Genomic DNA, 14715 nt, shown 5'->3' on the forward strand with positions numbered 1-14715 from the left:
TCTTAAAAAATCAGCCTAAAATAATGCTTGCTCCAAAGAGGTATATTTGGTGGAGGTATACTCTGCTCCCCCTCAATATCAAAAAAATAATTTCCCGCTATTTAAAAAAATGTATTCATGGATAAAATGGGTTCAAAACATACCATTTAATCTGTATATAGTATTACTCTTTTTAAAATAAACGATGTGGTTAACAAAAGAAAGATATTGTTAAGGAAATGAAAATATAAAGAAACCACAATAATACAGAGTTCCAGTATTAAGATCCCCAAGTTTGACTTTAATGAAAACAATTGTGTATAAATTTACATATCTGATTGAAATTTAATAGATTATATATGAAGAATTGTGAGAAGCATTTTATTTTTAAAATATTTCTGTTTCCTCAAACTGCTCCTAAACCCTGAGTAAAAAAGGAAGAGGATTCCCCACTCTTTTTCAGTGGAAGATTTTCTCCTCTCCCTCTTTTAGAATATTGTCAAGGAAAAGACATGTTCTAAAGTTTTTTTAACAAAGAGAATGTGATAAGAGAATTATCAAAAGAATTTATCCAAGAAATTTTAAGAAGTAATATTTATCATTTTATATATAAAAATATGAATAATTATGGCAAATATTCAGATAAAATAGGGAATCGAAATAAAGCATATTCACATAGGTTGTCAAAATAATATTGGAATATTAGGTGCTCTCTGACAGCATTCTTCAAGAGCAAGGTGATTTTGGCAATTGACGTAGTTAAATGAACAATTAGTGCATCCCACAATTAAACTAAAAGTGTCAGACTATTACCAAACTAGCCTACATATCAGCCTTTTAGGGGAGAAAAATTCTTCCCTTCTCCCTTCTAGGTTATTTGACTGGTCTAATAATTAAATTGACATAAAACAGATAAACAGGAGAAAAACAATTAATTTCGTAAATAAGGGAATCCCAAAGACATGAGGCTTCCTGACCGTCAGGCAAGTGAGGCTTATACACCGTCCTGGGCTAAGGAGAAGGCGGTAGGATTTGGGACTTCGAAGGGGAGGAAGATGATTCACAGGGATGGGAAGAGCAGAAGCTTGGTCAACGAATGTTTGCCACGCCTTACTGAGTAATCTTTCTTAGTAAAAAAGTTATCTGTGGTAATAGCTCTCTTCCAGGTACAGACCTCCTATCTAAATTGTTTAGGCAGTTAAGGGGAAGGAAGGTAAAAACCTCTTCTTGAGTCTCTTGGGGCCTTAATCATTTTCAGCTCAAAATAATCCACATATCAAAAAGAGGCACATTCTGGGATGAAATACCCTGAACCCCATCAGTCTTTTTGTTTATCTCTGTTTTAACAGGGTATTCCAGCTCAAACATTCTGAATGGGTGTCAGAATCTCATGTCCTCACTCTGTCTTTTTAGTATTACTCAACAAGTATCTTTCAAACAAATAGTAAAGGTGCAAAGGTGTCTGTTGACACTTTCTGGAAACATCTGACTTTTAGCTGAAGTGTCATATGTGTATGTTTGAGGGAAAAGGTGAGTCTGTTTGTGTGTGTGGTCCTTGCCATTTGGTATTTTGCTTTAATTATTGGGCTCATTGCTCTTCCTTTGGGGAGACATAGATATGACATACTTTCCAAGAGGTATTTATGTTTTTACAGATTTAAAATCCCTACTTAATATTTCCTGGATTCAGTTTGTACAACACATTGATATTTCAATTAGCCAAACAAATTTTCCATTATTCTAGAACATTGTGAGAAGTATAGTAAAATCACTACTAGGATGTGTGTGTTTGTGTGTGTGTGCGTGTGCGTGTGCGTGTATCCAGTTCACAGCAATTAAGAGCAAGTACTGTGTCTGTTGAGTCATAAGCCAACAAACAGAGGCAGATAGAAAACAAAAGCCAACAAACAAAAGACCCCTGATGGTGCACAGTGATGGGAAGCATGACAATTTTTCTACAATAGTAGTCTCATTTATTATAACTGAAACATAATGCAATCAAACAATTCAAAATTCAGGTAAAGAAAAATTTTATCTTAGCAGATAATAACTTATTGATGCTTATGTGAATGCCAATAAATTAATATCTAACACCATTGAAGAGGGAACAATGGATGTAATATTTTCCATTGCTGTGTTTTCTGTAGCTTCAGATAATTTAAAAAACGCCTTATAGTGTGTTCAAACAATTTATTAGAAAGCTCATGTAATGATAAATAAAGGTTTAAAAACAGAATTTAAATAATATTGTGATGGATATATATTAAAGTCTGATAGGACATACCTATTAATCATTTATTGTTTCAAATTCAGAAATGTCATTCCTATCTTCAAAACTGGGACACAGAAAAATGTAGAGCTCAGTAAAAACATTCAAATCCAAGAGAAAGATTTTCCTTTAAACTTTGAGTAATGGATACAGTGAAAATTCTTCTTGATCGTGTGTGTGTGATTCACTTGTGCCAGATGTTGGCCAAGCCCCTGGGCTCTGACCATACTAGCAGGAAGGACAGAGAGCAAAGACTATAAATTACCTGATGAAGATGAAAATGGAGCCCCTCACGTCTACACTGATTACTCCTCGTACCAGGGACATCCCCAGGGAATTCTTAGTCACAACGAAAGTTGCGGTATTCCCACACCTCTGTGGGCTTAGCAAAAATGCTGAGGAAGTGGCGATGATTGTCTAACATGAAAGAACTAAATATGACAGTAATGAACAGAGTCTTCTTAACAAGCAATTCCTTCTTAGAATAGTGATTCCCCGTTTCAAATCTGTAACTCAAGGAAACTCTGTAAAGAGTAATGAGGGTCTGTGGGATTTGCCTCCTGCCAATATTTCACAAAGTCTAACAGTAGTCTTTGGATAAATTTTCTAAAGACGCTAGTGAAAATAATTTTCAAAACATGAGGTCTAAGTGGGAAAAGTAATAGGAGGGCTCTAGTTAATGGAAAAACCTGGAAGTCATTGTTCTAGTATAGAATTTCCCAACGTATATTACTCAGAAAATTATTTCTGTAGGTTAATAGGCATTATTAGAAACAAACAAAAATAATGCAGTAGTCAAAAATGTTTAGGAAATGCTCTGTTTAAAATGAATAATTTAATAAAATTCAAAAATTTTTTAAAATAAAATAAAATGAATAATTTGACTTTCTAAGATTCTCCAAAAGGGGAATAGAGGAAAGTTTCCCAAACTTATTTTTTGGCCACAGGGTGTATGTGTGTGTGTGTATGTGTATGTGTGTGTTTCTTTCAGAGAATATGGCAGGACTAAACTTCTACAGAACTCATCTTGGGTAATGTTTACTGAGGTGATAGAGCCAACAAAACAGGAATGGAAAACTCAAGACAAAACCACTCAGCTGCCCTTAGACTCTGTTAGGATATTTTCATTCTCATAGAATAATCTGGGTGCCTTAAGGTTTTTTATCTGGAGGTCTCTTCTGACCCAGTGACTCAAAATCCTGTCTTGGGACTCGTCTCTGTGATGTTTGCTTCTTGATGACTTCTTTTTACAAACTGTCTGCCCAGGGTTATTCTCTGTCTGACTTTTCATGTCACAGGTCTGGAAAAGTAAGAGCCCGTTTTTTGTTTTTTTTTTTAACTTTCAAGGAGGTTATGTCATGATTCAACTCAACTGCAGCACTGTGGCCCAGACATTCCAGCAAGGAACACGTAATCTGGGTTGGCTATGGAATTAGGGATCCTTGGAGCATGTGGGACAAATGAGTTAAACCAGGAATGTGATCTGGGCAGATACCAATGTATTATTCCTACTAAGCCTGGCATGTTGAAAAGCTATGGTATTTGCCAGCAAAAAGATAGATCTGAATCTCACCTTGGACCATCGTTAGCTCTGTGAATTTGGACAATTTATATAACTTTTTTAAACTTCAGTTTCTTCATTTGTAGCACAAAGGCAACACTGCCAACTTAGAAGATTAAATAAAAATTTCACGTAGAAGATTCTGGTATGTATTAAGTATTAGGTATTAAATAAATAGAATCCTCTTGCCCCTACCACAGTCCTTTGAACCTATTTCTTCCCAGCCCATCTTCTCCTTCTGCACCTCCCCTAACCACTAGACTATAGACAACGATTCTAAGTAGCATAAGGTGTTTCTGGGAATTCCCCGGCGGTCCAGTGATTAAAACTCAGCCTTTTGGGCTTCCCTGGTGGCGCAGTGATTAAGAATCTGCCTGCTGTAAAGCAATTATACTCCAATAAAGATGTTAAAATTAAAAAAAAAAAAAAGAATCCTCCTGCCAATGCAGGGGACATGGGTTCAAACCCTGGTCTGGGAAGATCCCACATGCCGCGGAGCAACTAAGCCCGTGCGCCACAACTACTGAGACTGCACTCTTGGGCCTGGAGCCACAAATACTGAACCCGTGTGCCACAACTACTGAAGCCCACGTGCCACAACCACTGAAGCCTGTGCGCCTAGAGCCCGTGCTCCACAACAAGAGAAGCCACTGCAATGAGAAGCTCGCGCACCGCAACAGAGTAGCCCCTGCTCGCTGCAACTAGAGAAAGCCCGTGTGCAGCAATGAAGACCCAACACAGCCAAAAATAAATTAAAAAATTAATTTTTTAAAAAAGGTATGGGAAAAAAAAAAAAAAAAGACTTGGGCTTTCACGGCCCAGTGGACCTGGGTTCGATCCCTGGTCGGGGAACTAAGATCCCACCAGCCATGTGGTGCGGCCAAAACAAAAAGATGTTCCTGTTTCCACAGATATTTTCTCTTCAGTGGATGATGTCTGATGATTGAAAACACTTACATATGGAAATAAATTCATTTCTCATGATGACTTTTCAAACAATGTGAAATACTGTAGAGGAGCTATTTCTAGTGTGAACATCTCCCCAGTGTTCCAATTTATATCATCCGTGAGGGAGACTGAGTCTTCACAAAGCTGACCGTTGACCCCACTCACAACACTCACACTTCTATGAACCTCTTGAACCTTCTACCCCAACGTTTTTGATAACAGAAATTGACAGCATATTATCTATTGCTTGTCTAGCTATTTTTCATTACTCTGTGCAAACCCAGAGAATAAAAATCTTATTTTACACTGATGATGTTCACTTTTAAAATACTTCTCAAATTTTAATTTTATTTTCCATTTCATGTCTTCATTCTATCTCCTTTTTCCAACATTATAAACCAAAGTGAATTACGTGATGGAAGTACTAATTGTGAACAGCAGAAATATGTGTGAAATTCAGGTCTACCACTAAACTTACACAGCAATCGCTCACACTGAAATTTTATGTAAATGCTGTAAATAAAAAACGAGATCTGGGCTTCCCTGGTGGTGCAGTTGAGAATCTGCTTGCCAATGCAGGGGACACGGGTTCGAGCCCTGGTCTGGGAAGATCCCACATGCCGCAGAGCAACTAGGCCCGTGAGCCACAATTACTGAGCCTGCGCGTCTGGAGCCTGTGCTCCGCAACAAGAGAGGCCGCGATAGTGAGAGGCCCGTGCACCGCGATAAAGAGTGGCCCCCACTTGCCGCAACTAGAGAAAGCCCTCGCACAGAAACGAAGACCCAACACAGCCATAAATAAATTAATTAATTTAAAAAAATGAGATCATTTAGTGCCACTTAAATGTTTATATATTGCAAAATTGCTGATACTCAGTGCCCCCTGGTGTTTGAAGTTATTTATTTGCTATAAAACATTTTAATGATTTTTCTCTATTATGTAAGTCAAGATTTAAGTCATATATAATTTTACTAACAGCTCTACCAAGAGACAACTCTACTCATCTGTGTTTTCTTATAGCTTGGCCCTTGTTCTGTGCATGAGCAATGTTGTTTTGTTTGTTTTTGTGTTTTCCCAAATGGGTTGTGCAGTCTTACACTGTGGAGCCTTTATTCAAACTGGGTTGAAAAGATTCTCATGTACTTTCCTACTCTTTAGTACTTACTTGCATCATCGTTCTCACAGTCTTCTGGGATTCTCTCTTTGCTTCTCTCTCTCCCCAGATCTAAGCCCTTGAAAAGTAGATAAAATGTCTTGTCCACTACTGCCTCCTCAAAGCCTATCACAGCATCTGGCCCATTAGATGTGCTTAAGAAATCTTTGTTCCATGAATGAATGTATGGATGAATGTTATTGTAGAATCCTAACTGTAGAAGGGGTTCATGTTCCATTTCCAAACAGAAATCCCATGTACAGTAATACCCCTGGGGGTGAGATACATAATTTCCAGTAGAACAATTCTAGTAATGTTGAACTTCTTATAGAGCTCATCTTATTTCTAAGCAGTTCAGATTATTAAGAACTTTTTTGGTTATGCTGATCAAATCTAACTGATTGATATTGAAAATACTCTATTTTCTGTCTTTTGCTAAAATAAAAAGTAAATGTAGTTTTATATCCTTTTGGCATTTTTGTCTTATCTGCACAGAGTAATTAATTCCTGACTTTTTATCTTGCTTTAGATTAAACCTCATCAGGTATTTTAATAGTCTTTGTATGCTATGCTATAAGGTCCTAAGTCAACTTTTCTGTGGCTTGAACTCTATCCCTTTTATTCAGAAAAGACCCAGATGGTGAAAATCCCAGTAATTATAAAAATCAGCTTCCATCCAGAATGTGGTCTGGTCAAATGTCCTGTGTCTGTTTTCATAGGCAAAAAATGAAGAATGATGAAAATAAGAAGACTCAGCCTTATTGTCATTTAAAGAGACCAGAGGCGGCTTGTTTGTGGAGCTGCTGAACTGCAGATCCAGTGAAGAAAGTACCAGGTAAGAAAACTGAGAACGGTGATCAAAATTGTGCTTTAAAAATAGTGTATTGGAAATACAGGTACAGGTTCCGAAAGACAATTTAATTTGCTAATTTTGAAGGCCTATAAACTATCTTCTCTCTTGAGGATTCATTCTTCTCATAATATAATGTTTGTAAGATCCTATCTCTCACAGTTCCCCAGTGGAAAAATATGGATGTAGTAAACTAGGTTTTGTCTTCAGCTTGTGTTAGTATAATCATCTGCCTCATTGCACAGCAAGCTTAGATCCCGTTTATATATACCCTCCTCAGCTTGACTGATTTCCCTGTTAATGATCAAACTGAAAGCACATTTCATTTCATACATGAAACTTCTTTCACAGTATGCCTGCATATCATCTTATATAGATATTAAAAATCGAAATCCTAGGAAAATGTATTCCTATCATCTTTACTAACATCCATGAAACATGGACATTACTCCAACAATTGAGAAATATGAAAAATTAAACTGATAAGACTTACAAATAAGTCCCCAAACATATATGAAATGTATAGCATTCAATAAATGTGTCATAAACAGGAGTAAGCAGTTACAATATAACACAACTGATAGAGCTTGTGATACTATTATATCGACTTGATGAACTACCCCTTTGTAGACACTACCTTGCAACTTTATTTTTAAGATAATTTTATTTTGACAAATTCCATCTTTGTATAAAATTTGTGAAAATAATTCGAAAAGACTTTTATTGAGTTAATGTATTCAGTGAGCCATACTGTATTCATTTCACTTCTCTGGCAAGTATTTTCATTGATCCTTTAAATCTATAAACACAGTAACATTAATGTTGTGCTTTTTTTTTTTTTAACTGGACAAGACAATTCCATAGCTAGTGATGTTTACATTTTAAACTAGCACAGGTTTTCACATTAAAAAGGCTAATGTTTGGGCAGATGATAAAGACAACATGTGGGAGGGAAAATGTGGACTCTGCCTTGACTCTCAAAAGTATTTCTATGTATTTTGGAAGCAAAGTTGAAGTTACTCATTTTGCTTCTTAGTGAGTTAGACCCTGAATGGCCAATGGAAATTAAAAAGCTTTAAGTTAAAATGTGCTTTAAGGCACTCAAATGAGCAAACTTGAATTATTTCTTATATCTTAGGGAAAAAAAATAGTGGAAGGAGTTTTCCAATCACAAAATAGTAGTCGGCTAAGACTTTAATCATATCAAAAGTTTATTCATCTTTAGGACATAATTGAGGCAATTGCTTATTTAGTGGAGAAATAAAATAAGGAAAATAATCCATGCAGCACAGGGGATCATGCTTTTGGCATGCAACTCTTTTTATATCCAGTGATACATTACTGGTGAATGTTCCTTACTTAGTTCAACCTGACTTCCTACCAACAAACAACATATAATTGCAATGTTCATAGATTGATACTGGATGAGCTTAATAAAGGGTTCTACTTCTGTACGTCTCTGGAATTAAAACAAAAGGCACCAGACCTACAATTAACAGCTGGAGATAACATATAATTTTCCAGAGCCCAATAGCAGTTTTTTTATGTTACTGCATTGTGCTTCATATATTGACATATTTGCTGTGAATTCTGCCCTGGGAAAGCTGAGAGTTTGTATATGCTGAATTGGGATGTCATTTTCTGTGACCTCTGAAAGTTAGCGATAAGTTTTGCTGTCGGGGAAATATAGGCACCATGCTGCCTTTTTACCATCAGAGATGTTGTCATTTGCTTCTCACAACAGAAATGCCTGTGGGTTGCACCACAGCCGAGACATGGTTTGTCAAGCATCCTTAATCAGCAAACACATCAGAGTACAGTCACTCTTGGAGCATCCATTCCATCACTGTGAATCATGTGTTATTTAGTAAAACACTCTGCCAAAGACATCACTGAAATAATTTGATGTGGTTAAAAGAATAATACTACATAAATCAAGGAAAGAAGGAACAAAGCTTTTAGATTTTTCTTAGCAGCCTACTGTATGTAGTTAGTAATTGGTATGAGCATTTTCCTTTAAAAATAAAGAAATATCAAGTAATTGAGATGATTTCACTGAATTGCATATACTCAAATTTAATAGTATAAAAACAGGGACATTTAGAGCCAAAAACCTAAGCCATAATGTCATAAGACTATAAAAAAAGATGCCATCTCTACTCTGTGAAAATAGCTTATATAAAAATGCACATTTGCAGAAACATATGCACATATATAATGTCTAAGTGGAATTTTTGATACTTATATTTTTTTAAAATATACACAAGAATCACAGAGAAAGAGTCTTCATCATTTTATACTAACTGTTGAGCAATGGATGATAAAAATTTTTTTAGTAAGAGTAAAGAAAATAAAAATAATTTGGAAAATATTTGTTAATTAAAAAAAAAAAAAACTCAGGTGATGTACTAAGGTTCCAGGCTTAGTAGGTTAAAAATTTAGTCCAATTTTTTTCATATATATATATATATATGGGTTTATTTTTAGATTTCTTTCTTTGGAAGTTTCTGCTAAATCTGGGTTTCTGTGTTTGGGTTTCATTTTATACATACTTCTCTTTTAGTTTTTCATTTTAATGCTACTTAAAAAAAAAAATTTATTGGAGTATAGTTGCTTTACAGTGTTGTGTTAGTTTCTACTCTCCAGCAAAGTGAATCAGCTATATGTATACATATATCCCCTCTTTTTTGGATTTCCTTCCCATTTAGGTCGCCACAGAGCATTGAGTTGCCTGTGCTATACAGTAGGTTCTCATTAGTTATCTATTTTATACATAGTATCAATAGTGTTTATATGTCGATCACACTCTCCCAATTCATCCCACCACCCCTCTTCCCCCTTGGCATCCATACCTTTGTTCTCTACATCTCTGTCTCTGTTTCTGCTTTGCAAACATGTTCCTCTGTACTGTTTTTCTAGAGTCCACATATATGCGTTAATACATGATATTTGTTTTTCTCTTTCTGACTTACTTCACTCTGTATGACAGTCTCTAGGTCCATCCACATCTCTACAAATGACCCAATTTCGTTCCTTTTTATGGTTGAGTAATATTCCCTTGTATATATGTACCACATCTTCTTTATCCATTCCTCTGTTGATGGACATTTAAGTTGTTTCCATGTCCTGCCTATTGTAAATAGTGCTGCAATAAACATTGGGGTGCATATGTCTTTTTGAATTATGGTTTTCTCTGGGTATGTGCCCAGTAGTGGGACTGCTGTGTGTGATGGCTTGCAATAATAAAGATGATACATATACTATGTATTATATTAATTATATATAATATTAAGAAAGATGGGGAAATATATAAATACTATGAAAACAGATATAATGTTACTCTAGAAAAATACACATTGTAATGTCCTTGAAATACTCAAGATGGACTGCAAAATTGGTTCTGAAATTCCTGCAGATTAAAACAAAAAGTGAAACGTGGGGCTTCCCTGGTGGTGCAGTGGTTGAGAGTCCGCCGGCCGATGCAGGGGACACGGGTTCGTGCCCCGGTCTGGGAAGATCCCACATGCCACGGAGCGCCTGGGCCCGTGAGCCATGGCCGCTGAGCCTGCGTGTCTGGAGCCTGTGCTCTGCAAGGGGAGAGGCCACAACAGTGAGAGGCCCGTGTACCGCAAAAAAACAAACAAAAAAAAAGTGAAATGTGCTAGGTTACAAATTTACACTGCGTATTGCCTAAATCTCATACCACAAATGCATAGTAAGGAAGTATAAAAATAATATGGGAAGACAAATTCCAAATATAGCAGATAAAAGATGTAAATGTAATAAACATATTGTGTCAAACAGACTAAATAAAATATATAGGTTTGTAGGGTTTTTTGCTTTTGATGAAAAATATTTAACTTATTTGTATGCAGTCCATGAAATGATGTACAGGAACAATCGAGCCAAAGCTAGAAATATAGGCATGAATTTATGACCTTACAAAGCAAAATGTTTGACTTATTGAGATTGTACACGAAATAATCCTTATTTACTCTTAAAACAAGCCTTTCTAATTCTCTGGGACAGGAGGACTTAGAGGTAGTCTGGGTAGTATGTTTTGGATCAATGGTAAAATGTATTCAATTTTAAAAACTGATCAAGTTTCTACTTTTTCTCTTAAATCACAATTGAACAATAAATATTAATTTTATAAAATATTTTCCACTTTTCCTAAGTTTACCTTTCTACTGGCATATTATTCATAATACCATATTATAAATTTTAAAATACCTGCTATTGCTGTGATTACTTCCCTTTTTATGTTTTCTTCTCTATTTTATGTTTTTTTAATTTTTTTTATTTTTTACCTTGTTTATTCTCTCTTTTTGACATAATCAATCTTTCCAGAGGAGCATCTATATTATTATTCTTTTAAAAACTGTGTAAATTACCATGCAATAATTTAAAACATTTTCTTAAGGAGTCAGAGTTTGCATTACAAACAATATTTCTACAACTTCAGGAAAAAAAAAAAAAAGAATTACCTAGAACAGTGAAAGGAAAAAGGCAGACAGTAAGATGCAACAAATATATCTTAGAAAGCCCGCATAAAATTGGCAACAAAATCAAGCAAATATTGCACAAAAAAAGAATATGAAAAACAACCTCTAATGAATTTTGCCCTCTTTTCTGTTACTTTTTTTCATTTATTGAGGTATAGTTTATGTATAATAAAATTCACCCTTTTTTTAGGTGCGTAGTTCAATGAAATTTGTCTGTCTTATATAATCATGTAATTATCACCAAAATCAAGATATAAACATATGCCTATCACCTGAAAAAGTATTTATATGCTCCTTTGTAGTCAGTCCCTCCCTTCTACTCCCATCCCTGGAAATTACTAATTTTATTTCTGTCTCTAGTTTTATCTTTTTCAGAAGGTCATATAAATTGAATTGTGCAGTTTGTAGGACTTTGGGTCTTGCGTCTTTCACTTAGCAAGTTTTTGCATATATCAGTGGATATTGTTCCTTTTTGTTGCTGAGTAGTCTTTCATTATATGTGTATATCACAGTTTGTTTATCCATTCACCCACTGATGAACATGTGTGTTGTTTCCAGCTTTTGTCCATTGTGAATGAAGCACTTACACTTTTTGTGTATAAATATGTGTTTATTTCTCTTGGATACATACATACATGTAGAATGGGTGGACAATATGGTAAGTATGTATTTATTTTTTATTTTTTTGTTTTTTGTTCTTGTTTTCAGCCATGTTTATTCCAAGATGATAGTAAGTGGAGACGTTTGAAATATCTTTGAAGGCTTTTCAAAAAATGCCATGGATTATATGCAGAAGACATAATTTAAAAACATTTTTAAACTTTTCTCCCACCTTACTAAAGACAGTAGCTCTGACTAACATTAGCCTGAAGGTGTTCTATTTCTCCCTCGCTATTTCTCTACCTTCTTTTCTTATTCGTCTAATAAATAATTCTGAAATTTTGATTCTTGTCTCCCAAGACTCTGACTATGCAACAGGGAGCACTAGAAAAAGACTTAACTGACTAACTTAAAGTTACCCTGAGGATGTTTGTTCACTTTTCTTTTCTTTTGTCCTTAGATTGGCTTTAGGAATCTGTAGTCTACACTTCCACAATATAGTTAGGGGCAGCAGAGGTACTGTATGTATGATTTCTACTTGTATATATTTCCCAATTCCATCTGTTTTTTTTTAACATCTTTATTGGAGTATAATTGCTTTACAATGGTGTGATAGTTTCTGCTTTATAACAAAGTGAATCAACTATACATGTGCATATATCCCCATATCCCCTCCCACTTGCGTCTCCCTCCCACCCTCCCTATCCCACCCCTCTAGGTGATCACAAAGCACCGAGCTGATTTCCCTGTACTATGCGGCTGCTTCCCACTAGCTAGCTATTTTACATTTGGTAGTATATATAAGTCCATGCTACTCTCTCACTTGTCTCAGCTTACCCTTCCCCCTCCCCGTATCCTCAAGTCCATTCTCCAGTATGTCTGCATCTTTATTCCTGTCGTGCCCCTGGGTTCTTCATGACCATTTTTTTGTTTGTTTTTTAGATTCCATATATGTGTGTTAGCATACGGTATTTGTTTTTCTCTTTCTGACTTACTTCACTCTGTATGACAGACTCTAGGTCCATCCAGCTCACTACAAATAACTAAATTTCCTTTCTTTCTATGGCTAATATTCCATTGTATATATGTGCCACCTCTTCTTTATCCATTCATCTGTTGATGGACACTTAGGTTGCTTCCACGTCCTGGCTATTGTAAATACAACTGCAATGAACATTGTGGTACGTGACTCTTTTTGAATTATGGTTTTCTCAGGGTACATGCCCAGTAGTGGGATTGCTGGGTCAAATGGTAATTGTATTTTTAGTTTTTTACGGAACCTCCATGCTGTTCTCCATAGTGGCTGTACCAATTTACATTCCCACCAACAATGCAAGAGGGTTCCCTTTTCTCAACAACCTCTCCAGCATTTATTGTTTGTAGATTGTTTGATGATGGCCATTCTGACTGGTGTGAGATGATATCTCATTGTAGTTTTGATTTGCATTTTTCTAGTGATTAATGATGTTGAGCATCCTTTCATGTGTTTATTGGCAATCTGTATATCTTCTTTGGAGAAATGTCTGTTTAGATCTTCTGCCCATTTTTGGATTGGGTTGTTTGTTGTTTGATATTGAGCTGCATGAGCTGCTTGTAAATTTTGGAGATTAATCCTTTGTCAGTTGCTTCGTTTGCAAATATTTTCTCCCATTCTGAGCGTTGTCTTTTCGTCTTGTGTATGGTTTCCTTTGCTGTGCAAATGCTTTGAAGTTTCATTAGGTCCCATTTGTTTATTTTTGTTTTTATTTCCATTTCTCTAGGAGGTGGGTCAAAAAGGATCTTGCTGTGATTTATGTCATAGAGTGTTCTGCCTATGTTTTCCTCTAAGAGTTTGATAATGTCTGGTCTTACATTTAGGTCTGTAATCTATTTTGAGCATATTTTTGTGTATGGTGTTAGGGAGTGTTCTAATTTCTGTAATAGATGTCTAATAGCTGTCCAGTTATCCCAGCACCACTTATTGAAGAGGTTGTCTTTTCTCCATTGTATATTCTTGCCTCCTTTATCAAAACTAAGGTGACCATATGTGCATGGGTTTATCCCTGGGCTTTCTATCCTGTTCCATTGATCTATATTTGTGTTTTTGTGCCAGTACCATACTGTCTTGGTTACTGTAGCTTTGTAGTATAGTCTGAAGTTAGGGAGCCTGATTCCTCCAGCTCTGTTTTTCGTTCTCAAGATTGCTTTGGCTATTCGGGGTCTTTTGTGTTTCCATACAATTTGTGAAATTGTTCTAGTTCTGTGAAAAATGCCATTGGTAGTTTGATAGGGATTGCATTGAATCTGTAGATTGCTTTGGGAGGTAAAGTCATTTTCACAATGTTGATTCTTCCAATCTAAGAACAAGGTATATCTCTCCGTCTGTTGGTATCATCTTTAATTACTTCCATCAGTGTCTTATAGTTTTCTGCATACAGGTCTTTTGTCTCCTTAGGTAGGTTTATTCCTAGGTATTTTATTCTTTTTGTTGCAATGGTAATTGGAAGTGTTTCCTTAACTTCTCTTTCAGATTTTCATCATTAGTGTATAGGAATGCAAGAGATTTCTGTGCATTAATTTTGTATCCTGCTATTTTACCAAATTCATTCATTAGCTCTAGTAGTTTTCTGGTAGTGTCTTTAGAATTCTCTATGTATAGTATCACATCATCTGCAAACAATGACAGCTTTACTTCTTCTTTTCTGATTTTGTTTCCTGTTATTTCTTTTTCGCCTCTGATTGCTGTGGCTAAAACTTCCAAAACTATATTGAATAATAGTGGTGAGTGTGGGCAACCTTGTCTTGTCCCTGATCTTAGTGGAAATGGTTTCAGTTTTTCACCATTGAGAATGATGTTGGCTATGGGTTTG

This window comes from Tursiops truncatus, chromosome X (assembly GCF_011762595.2).
Source record: "Tursiops truncatus isolate mTurTru1 chromosome X, mTurTru1.mat.Y, whole genome shotgun sequence".
Classification (NCBI taxonomy): domain Eukaryota; kingdom Metazoa; phylum Chordata; class Mammalia; order Artiodactyla; family Delphinidae; genus Tursiops; species Tursiops truncatus.